We start from the raw sequence: 11,005 nt of genomic DNA, 5'->3' as shown, positions 1-11,005 counted from the left end.
GCATTCGTATATCGTGTGGAAGAAGGTACGATTATACTATATGCCCAGGGAAGTCAAAGAAATTGTCACCTCCCCAAAAGAAAGGTCGCATGTGGAAAGAAGGGGCTGGTGGTACTGATCCCCAAGCACGTACCAAAACAGCCTAGAATTGGTTCGAACTAGCGGAACCATTGACGAAAGTGAATCGAGTCTATCCGTATTAAAGTAGATAAAGATTCACCGGCGACGTGCCAGCTACTCCAACGCTAGCACACCGATCCATGATCGTGCTAGGACACCTTCCCGGCCTGGCGCACAAGTTGGTCATGATAGAAAGGCCTAATAGAGAGGACATCATGGAAGACTTAATTCCGCGCCACAAAAGATCACTTCTATTTGGGAAATGGTTTAGATTCACGCTTACCGATCTCATAGTATTATCCTCCTCTACTCCATTTTGGCTCTACCGAGCAGCGTGCAGAAAGTGAAGGCCATCTGCGACTATGCAATAATTTCAATTATTAGCAAGATATTTCTCCACCACTTCCACTATCGTTACCTTGCTCTAGGCAAACAAAATCTACAAGATTTGCACCTCGCACACCGTGACTTTAACTTGTTGTCACTAGATCTGTTCCACACCGGTCAGGCTAAATAACTTCTACAGTACACTTCACGAACTTCCGTACGTTCTGCCTGCTTGACAGTCAACCGAGAACTAATGATCTAACTCAATCGAGCTCCACTTCTACCTCTCGGTATTGATCTGCTGAGATCGTAATCTCTTATCGTCTGTGGGTGGTGATAAGAGCAGATTATCAGTGGAGAGTGAGATCCTCGAATCTGGGAGTAGAGGGGCATACATGAGGGTTCCTGATACAACGATTATGGTGCTTATTGGTATGCTCTCCATCTTGTGTTGGGCTGTTGGAGCACGGGATTCTCTCCATATTGGGAGATGACGAACATGTGTTGCATGGGACTTACAGCTGGATGTAGAGTGTGTGTTCTGTTGTTCTGTTGTGGTGAGTGTAGTGTATTCTACATGGTAAGAAAGACCTATGCCTTCATTTCATACGGCGACAGTGGGGAGCTTTGATTCCCTCGCGAGGCCGTTGGTTGTGAGCAGGTTACAAAATTTCCGTTACGAAAACATCCTGGACTGACTGGGAATTGAACCCAGACACCTTCAGCATGGCTTTGCTTTGTAGCCGCGGACTGTAACCACTCGGCTAAGGAAGGCCCCATTTTTTGAGCATATACTGGAGAAATGGTCGTATTCAAAGATATGTAGGGGAAGGTGGTCCAATTCGGACCCTGTTCTAATTCGGACCATCAGACATTTCTTAATACTGGCGCTATTGTAAAGATCGTGTGTACCGTTTTTCTACCCACCGTCTGGCTAGGATCTAACACAAAACATTTGACGCCTTTCAGTTAATTCGTTTGATTTTTATATTAGTTTGTTGTTTTGAAGTGCTCTAGTGTGCTATCGGTTAGCGTTATTTCCAAGCTTCTGGAATTGACAATAATTCTCCAATCTTTCTGTGTTATTTCATAATCGAATCCCCCAAGCCCAAGCTTTCATCTGACCATATGGTTTTGAAATGTCTATATGCACTGTTTGTGCTCAACTAGTTTGAACATCTCAAAATGTGTATTGGTCCAATCCGGACCTTTTGATATGGTTCAATACGGACCTCTTGATTTTCAACGAACGAAGTCTATTTCAAAAGCTCCAATCCGTGAAAGTCTTCTCCACTTGCCAGAAAATCACAGAAGTTATAATATTGATGGATGGTGCCTTTGTTCCTGTTGCAGTAAAGTAAAAGTCTTTAAAAAATCTATGAAATACGGTAGTCTACAAAAAAAAAGAAATCAATAAATCAGCTACTTGAAAAGAATCTTTATTAATACCACTGCCTATTTTGGATACAGCGTTCCAAATTTGTATGGCAATACGAAACAAAAAAAAAAAACGTTTTCGAGTGCTCAGAACAATACAATCAACTTTCCCTTACCCGATGTAATGTTTTTTTTTTCTAACATGAAAATAATCACTTTAATATAGCGTACTTTGACCCTAAAATGTAAGTATGTCGATACTTCTCCAACTCGATGTCCCAAGACTCGATGCTGTCTCCTTCAGTTTCCCGAACAAGTTAACCTTTTCAACCCGATATTTTCATGCCATGATTCTCACTCTTTCTCTATCTTTATTAACGAGAATTAAAGCCCTGAGCTAGATCATCTCGGTACCAACGGTTTTACTTCTCGTCGTCACGATAGCATTTTACATCATACGTGACTACCCTTGGGGATGGGATTCAATCCCAGGTCCTCGGCGTGGGAGGCATGTTTTTCAACCACTACATAAAGTCCGTCACTGATATTATTCTATATTTGTTGAACTTTCACTATATTTTAAGCAGAAATGGCTTTTTACAATGTTTTTTGTCGAAATAACAAAAAGCTCCATAATTTCAAAAAAATATTTTCTTTATCTCGATATGTCCAATACACAATGTTCAGTTAAAAATTGAGTTAGGGAAAGTTCACTGCACTCAATTTTGAATTAGTTTCAGATTTCACCCATGTTTTCTAATGAAATTCACATTTTACTTGAGCTGGTTCTGACTCGAACTAAATTGGAAATTTTATGCATTGAAGTAATTTGTTATGCTTGCGCTTATAGAAGAAGATCAACAAGCTTTGATACCAAACAAATTCGAGTTTTATTTTATAACTACCATAGCAAAAAACGATAAAATATAGGGTGGGCCGAATTAGAACATGGGGGGTCCGAATTGGAACAGGGTTGGTCTAATTCGGACCTTTTGCAGAACTTCGTTCAAACATGTCTAGCCATGTCCTGGTAGGAGATATCACAAAACTATCTGAGAGAAAAGTCCGCGCGCTAAATCAGGCTTTCAAGAAAAAATAAAACTTTTCATGCCGTACATCATGCTGAAAAGATATGGCCAAAAAACTGTTACTAGGTCCGAATTGGACCATGTTCCCCTAAATTTTTATTTTTGCAAGAGTTCAATTTTTGGGGAGTTCTGAGATAATTTCATTTTAAGACTCTTGGTTCAAAACTGACTACAAAATCAAATAATCAATCAATTTTGAGCCTCAAAAGTAGTTTAAAAAATGAATATAATTATGAAAGAAAAGTTCTGAAACTGGACAACATAACGTTGAGTTTGCCTTATTCATTGATTTCCCGCGATTCAGATGTGCGAAAATAGTAAAAAAAAATACTGTTGTGCTTTTCAAATTTGGACCTTATTTCGGAACCATCATCAAAATCTAAATATCAAATTTATAAATATTTTCATTTGTGAATTTTCCCAAAAAAAGCATCAAAATCAATCGAAACCATACAATTTTGAAACTTTGATGTTGGTACCCAGTACTGTAAAGGTTGACATCAATGCCTTGCGGTATTTTGCATCCGATACTTGTAATAATAAATTATAAATATTAAACAACCCAAACAATGATTTTTTTTTTCATTTGGGGATCATGCATAAATTATGTCACGCTAAAAGAGGGGAGGCGAGAATAAACCTAGCTTGATTTTTTGATTTAAAAGAATGTAAGCATCTTCCTCGACTAAGGTGAAAATGAATCGAAGTCATATCTTAACATTTCAAGAGCACAAATCTGAATAACTAGCATCACTTATCCCTTATCAAACTTATCCCACTAATCCAATATCCTTCCCGTGACAACTGTGGAGATGCAGGAGATTCTGCGGTCTCAAGTAACAGTCGTTGACTAACCCACAATCCTTCCCTTTTCTGATGACCGTAAGGACGTGGCCGGCGCCATTATTGATTTTTAAAATTTAAGCTCTTGATATGTGCACATTGAGAATGGTAAGCTAATCCTAAGCCCCAATCATAAAACTTCTGTGCAACTTCGATTATTGTGGTAAATCACGGAATAGCAACTAAGAAATGTATGGTCAACTGTGCTCATGCCTATGCTCAACATTGAGGACTCTTTCCCCGCGATAATGTTGCAAAAACGCCTTTTTAACATTTGTGTGGGCAATATACTACAAAGGAATAGGAGCATGAGTTATGCCGTTTCGTTCGAAATTAATCTCGAAATTTAGCGAAATTCCGTTCGTTTTAAGTTTTCCGCGCAGATATTTTTACAATTTGGCGGAACAAAACGAAATCGTAAAATAAAAATTCCGCTTGTGTGAGTTCCGTGGAATTCCACGGAATTTCGTTTCGAAGCGTGTTTGATGGAATCATTCGGTGTTTCGCATACCCTTAGTATTTATTATTGAATATTTCGTATGTGCTGATAGAAAGCACAGTACTATCTTCTGCGAATACTCAGTACGTTCTAATCTCGTTAACTATTAAAAAAAGCCAAGATTCGTCAAAAAAAAGTGTGTAGATTGCGATTATTCGGAAGATTGACGTTTTCGGCAGAGTTGATCGTCAGTTCGAAAGGATGATGACATAGGATGGTTCTTTAGAGACGGAATTGTGCCAACAGTTGGCGGAGTGAGCATCTAAGATTTGATTTGCAAATATCTGTTTACTAAGAAAGATAATGTCTTCGACAATGTTTGTCTCTACTTCAAGGGCTAGCATTATGCAAGCTTATAGAGTCGAGATATTAAAAATAGTTGGTGCTAGTAAGCACGCAAATTTTGTTTCGTATGCAAAGTTATCGTATTCGGGGCTGATTTGGAGCTTAATAAATAATTTACATTTGAGGAATTTTCACTGGAATCAGGCCGCCATCGACAAATATCGTTAGAATTCGCATATACTAGTGCTAAAACTTAAGGGCGGGCCCGGATTTGGGGGGTTTCTGAGGGGGAAAATGCTCAAAGATACTCGATATTTCCTACATTTTCTTAATGTTACTATCAGGGTACTGAAATTACAAATACATCAGCAATTGTATAAAAAATTCGAAATTTTCATATTGTACTGTATTATTTTTTATTTGTGCCAGATTTTTAAAATTTTGTATTAATATTTGCATGGTTTTGTTTAAATATTGACATTAGACCTTAGACAATACCTTAGAATTTACTATAATTTTGATCCAAATCCACGGAACATGTTAAAATATTGCAATTTTCACTTAGAAATTACCTTACTTGTGACCAAGATCTACAGAATTTAAATAGTATGATTTCTTTGATCCCTTAATTATCAGTCCAAGTGGATAGATTATCAAAGTAATTTTATCGTGGCCATCTGCCAAGTTGTCTTAGAATGCATAGTTCTTCCAAACTGTTGTCAATATCTGAAACATTAAAATTATTAAGCAAGGGACTAAGACAAAAAAAAACAAATATAGTTGATTCTGGAAGTTATTAGTTGACCGAGAGTGAAGCTCATCTGCTTTTCTGAAAGCCGTTGTCCGCAAAAACTAGTTGAATATCGGATTTAAGCAACGTTGGACAATCGTTTGTTTGTTTTCCTTTCCAAAATCAAATTGAGTATTGAAAAGCACATTTTTTCATCCAGCCTAGCAATAAAGGAAGGAAAACTTCAATAATACTAAACTTTCCTATGCTTAGCGTTTCCTGTTCATTTTGTACCAAGGGCCCCCATCAAGGTATCTTACCTGGGCCACCTGAAGCCCAAATCCGGCGCTGCTAAAAGGTGGTCATCTCAGTTTTCTCAAATTAACGTACGCCAGCGAACTAAACAGTTTTCCAAGAAGCTCATTTTTTGCTATATCCCAGGTATGGCTTCGCGTGATGTGTTTCATGTTTTCTTTTTTTTATTAACGAGTTTTTTTAGCCCTAAGCTAGTTCATTTCGGGATCAACGGTATTACTTCCTTTCCGAAGGAAGTCGTCACCATAATCAGGTCGTCGGCGTGAGAGGCGTGTATTCTAAACACTACGCCAGGTTCGTCCCAGATATATCTCATATTTTCCTTAGAACACATGGCAAACTCAGTGGCATCGTATAGGAGAAGGATATAACTTTCATTTGAAACTAAAAGAAAATTGGCAACCATTTTGAATTTTACCGCCATTCATTCTTTAATTACTTGGTCTAGAACCGTTGATTGGTATTAACAATCAATTGCACAGCTGAGATAAGAAAAGAATGGAATAATCTGATTTTTTTTTCAACGGATGTCTCATAATTCAACATGATGAGCGCTAAGATAGTAAAAATATCATTCAAATATTTGCAACCAAGATGTCGTCGAATTCTATGATCTGCTAGATTTTTCAACCTCAAAATGATTCTCCTGAGTTTTGGCATTATGGAAAGCCTGCTTCTCAGCTGTACAATTTCCATTTTTTTATAATTATGTTGGGCGACAGTTAACCCTTAAAAGCTCGGGATGAACCTTGATTTTTTTAAATGGCTACAATTCAGAGATCAGTTAATCAATTAATATGAAATCAGTTTTGAAGTAAATGCCGTTATTTGGTTTTACAACCATTGGATGAGATATCTCCCCTGATCCCTCTCCTTTTCTAGATAACGGAAAAAGAATAGGTTCAAATTGGCCTCAAACGGATATCACAACATCCAAATTTCTAGCTCATTTGGGGTTGGGGTCTTCAGCAAAGCTGTACAGCAGATCATGGGCTGTCTTGTGTTGAAAAATCTGATTCGAAAGGTTAGGGGATTCTAATCTGGTTGTGCTACTTTTCCAAATGTCGGTTCTCCTAAAGCCAGTTCCCCGAAAACCCCATTTCCCCGAACAGCTCAGTTCCTCGAAAAGTTTTAAGCACTCATAATTGTCATGACTTTTTGCATTTAAATGTAATTCAAGGTTCTCAGCATGTTTGGCAATATGTGTTTAGTCGAGAATGATCAAATATCTCCTTCTTTCGATTGCTTGTCGTTCTTTCTAGTTCAGCACCAGCTCACTAAACACTTGCACATTCCTGCACGTTTTTGAAATGCCTCACTTTTCGGGGAAACGGACCATTCGAGAAACTTGCATTCGGGGAAACGACATTAGGGTTGAAGTAGCGTAAACGCATAATCTAAGTCTTAAAATTGTCCCGTTTTGGTTCTTCATTTGTCCCGTTTTTATCCGGTTAGCTAATGGCCAGCCTATCGAACTGCCATTTTGTTGAGTTCAGCTTGTTCTGGAATTCTTTACATTCTTTTGCGTTATATGGTATTACTTTATTATGGACCGTACATTTATCTTTATTAACCCCTCTACTAGCAGCTTCACTTTTTACCACAAAACATATTCAAATCGTCATAACTCCCTTGTTTTTCGATATTTTTTAACCATTTTTTAGAATCGTTATCGCGAATTCAATATTTGTTTTGTGGTTGGAAATGAAGCTGCTCGTAGGGGTTGAAACTCTCAATAAAATACTGTTGGTATTCCCCAACCAAATGTTTTACACTTCTCATTTCTAAATAATAACAAAGCGTCACGCAAATATCCAGGCATAAAATGTCCAAGCCTTAACGATTTAACTGCTTGCCTTCATACAGAAGTTGGCACCAAGAAGCTAACGACATCAATCAGTTCCATAGGTTACTGGCCAATACTGAACACTATGAACCGTGAGAACAGTTTTGCACTGATTCTATTGTTCTGTTTATTTTCCTCCGACTCATGGCGCAAAAAAAAAACGCCGCGCCGCCATTTGAAAGAAGTTGTTTTTCGGCATCCAAGAAGTCCACCGCCGCCACCAAGAATGAAGAAATTAATCTGCATACATATCCATGGCAGCATGTCGCCAAGGCGGGTTCGTCGCTTACAGCGTGGACGCATGTGACTCTTTGTGAGGTGGTGGAAATGCATTGTCTACCGTAATGGTCGCTTTTTCGTTGCCCCCCTGGTAGCAGAGGAGATCAAAAAGGTAAAAAGTATGTGGTCGATGGTAATTGAGGTTCATAAATTGCAACACTTAATGAGCGTGTGAGACGATGGGGCACGAACTGCCAACCAACGACGGTTGTGAACTATGACTTTGGTTGGAAGGTGGCTGTCTTTCAATCCGGATGTGTTGTGGGTGGATTCCGGGTTTGTATAGTTCATTCTTGGATTTCAAGGTGAAATGATGATGTTGGAGACGTCTTGGAGATGGGTTCTGGCTGTCAGAGAGCAGTTCTATAGAATTCGAAGTGTTAATTTAGTCTGTTTGTTTTGACAATCGCTTTTAGGAGATAAGCAAAATTAAATTGAGGAAACACCGTAGGGTTCCGGGTTTTCTCGCATAATTCATAAACTTAAGAGGGGTGGGTATTTTTCAGTGTGAAACTTGATCTTTTTCTTTTTCAGCAAGAATTCAACGTTTGTCTGTCACTTGTTCTGATTAAGAATCACAGACGTACCACATAGATGAATTGGAACAGAATTATAAATTGATGTCGCATCAGTTGAACAATTAATATTATTCTTATACTTCGCAATTAAATACAATTGATGCATCGTATCAGTATAACAAACATTTCCAGTTCAAATGCATATAACGGTGGCACTTTGAATTGCAACGTAAATGAAAATTTGTGCATGAATTATTAGCTACGTATTAAAAATGTCGTTTAAGGCTCAAGAAAATCATTCAGTTCAGAAAATTCGGTTTTAGCTAATTAACAATTCAGATTGCTTTATGGATATTCGAATACTCATCAACTTTTACATGTAAAAAATTTGATTCTTTCCAACAAATCGGAAGGCTATTCTACTGGTCTTGATCTTCAAGGCATAAAAGCAAATCGACTGTGTTTTGTATGAGGGCTTGATTGTAAAATAAAAAAAAAAACTTCGATTTTTCAACATAAATTGTTGGAATAATCCAAATTTATCCGTCAAATCCTTTGTTTGTTTGTGTATTCACGACACTTTACACTAGAGAGTGCATTCGTGTCGGCCATCAATGTTTGTTGATTTACAATTTAAATTTCGTAACAACTGTCTATATAGTCCAGTATCTTCTAAAAAAAAATCGATAATTTTATTGTATTCATTTCTTCGTTGCTTAAGACATCTTAAAGGCTAGTTATGGTTATATAATTATCCTGTCTTTCTTTCTAATACTCCCTCCACTGAAGTATCAGGTGTCGTACATCTTGGACTGTCTCACAGCATTTGCAAACGGGTGGTTCTTCCTTCTTCAACCTGTGGGTCAGCCGTGTGTGGCCAATCCTCGACCGAGTTATTATCCCACCGACGTCGTATTGCTTGCAATACGGTTCTCAGTATGTCCTCAAATGGGAGTGGGATATCGATGGTCAGCTGCCTTCTAGCCTCGTAGTCTGTCAGCTTCGTTGTTTCCGCTGATCTCTGCGTGTCCAGGGAAATATATTACTTTATACATTACTCGCTATATTTTCCAACCTTCTGGCACCACAATACAATCCCATGGGAAAAAAATGAGCCACCATCTCTGGTTTCCCCTGGGAGTTAGTTCCCCAAGACAATTCAATGTTTGCAAACAAATAATCGTTTCGAGATCAATAATTTAAAACGACGAAAAACTTTTCACGTTGAAAATGTAGTTTTTAATACTTTTTGTCGTTTTAAACTGACAAACTGTTAGAAAAAATCTGTATTATACCGTTTTGACTCATATTCCGAACACTTAAGGACAACGGTGACTTCAAATGCATTTAACAGTCGTAAATTAGCTGATATTTGTAAAAATTGTAATTTCTTCGCAAAGTCTAACTGTAAACTGTTGGGTGTGTCAAGAAAAATGTTTATTTAAACTTGTTTAGTATTATTTTAAAGTAAAATAAGGGACCAACATTTTGATTCAAATGCCGAACACTATGTCAATTCTGTCTCATATTCCGAATACCTTGATTCAAATTCCGAAGAGCAGTCTGTTCGGAATTTGAGACGAAACGGTATTTGATTATAAATGGAAACTTAGAACCGTTTTGACTCATATTCCGAACACTTAAGGTCGCTTCTGGTAGGCACAAATTTGCTGAGATTTGTGGAAATTTTAATTCCTCTGCAAAACCTAACTGTTAGCTGTTGGGTGTGCCAAGAAAAACGTTTATTTAACCTTGTTTACGTAAAAGTAGGGTGCCGGTACCAATGGTTGTAATGTACCAGTAGATTGGACTATGGAATAAAACGTACATTTTTCGATAAAAACGACATGTGCTATTTTTGGTGGATAGATCGCCTCTAGTTTAGTCGATTTGCCAAATTTCAGCCATTAAGTTTACGCAAAAATTTGCTCCCTTGCACCAATAGTTGCCGTCGTGTTCCAGTAGTGGATCAACGGATGGAAGCAGATTTTAAAATGGATGTATAAAAATGAAGAAAAGTCCCAGAGATGTTCTTAATGCTTCATTCGAAAGATATTAGTTGCTGTTCGAAGGGAAAAATGTTAAACCTGTGTAAAAATTTGCCTTTTTGTTTAAAATTCCTTGTATAATTCTCAAACGTCTACTACTGGAGCACTAGCGCAACTACTGGAACACGTGTACCAATAGTGGCTCAAGCGATTTTATGTTAAAAAATTAGTTTTATCACTCTTTTTATATTTTTCCCATATAGTAGAGGTTGAAATCTTTCTGTTGACGCCAAAAGATCTCTTCGTTATTTTGTTATGATTTTTTATAGCTTAGGTAGTCCACTAATGGCACCGGCACACTATGGAACAACATTTTGATTCAAATGCCGAACATTTTTTTTTATTCTGTCTCATATTCCGAACACCTTGATTCAAATTCCGAACAGCACGAATAAATGCTATTCAAATGAATAACTTCGCAAACAAATTTATCTGAGCTGGTTCTATTGGTCTCGAACTAGATAATCATCACTCATCACAATTGACTACCATTTCCTGATTATTTGATGACATATTTCAGCGAAACATTTCATCTAAATCGCCATACAAAAACAAAGTGTTCGGATTATGAGTCCGTTCGGAATTTGAGACAAAACGGTATTTGGTGAACTTTGAAACCAGTATGAAAAAACGGAAAAATATCCCTGAAATGATTTGGCCAAAATCGGTAATTCTTCTTTAGTTTGACGTTCACTTCAAAAACTTGGACTGATATTTTTTAATTTACTGT

At 37.5% G+C, this 11,005-nt stretch overlaps 1 long non-coding RNA gene across 1 annotated transcript; it reads right to left on the bottom strand.

Annotated features, from left to right (window-relative positions):
- Positions 1 to 218: 218 nt before the first annotated feature.
- On the bottom strand, positions 219 to 866 carry LOC110674455. The gene is made up of 3 exons (XR_002498881.1): positions 539 to 866; positions 404 to 480; positions 219 to 318 (listed from the first exon to the last, which is right to left on the bottom strand). It is a non-coding gene; the product is annotated as an uncharacterized LOC110674455 (long non-coding RNA).
- Between the last annotated feature and the right edge of the window lie 10,139 nt (positions 867 to 11,005).

The sequence above is a fragment of the Aedes aegypti genome, chromosome 1 (assembly GCF_002204515.2).
Source record: "Aedes aegypti strain LVP_AGWG chromosome 1, AaegL5.0 Primary Assembly, whole genome shotgun sequence".
NCBI lineage: Eukaryota > Metazoa > Arthropoda > Insecta > Diptera > Culicidae > Aedes > Aedes aegypti.
This window is presented reverse-complemented; position numbering and strand designations above follow the sequence as displayed.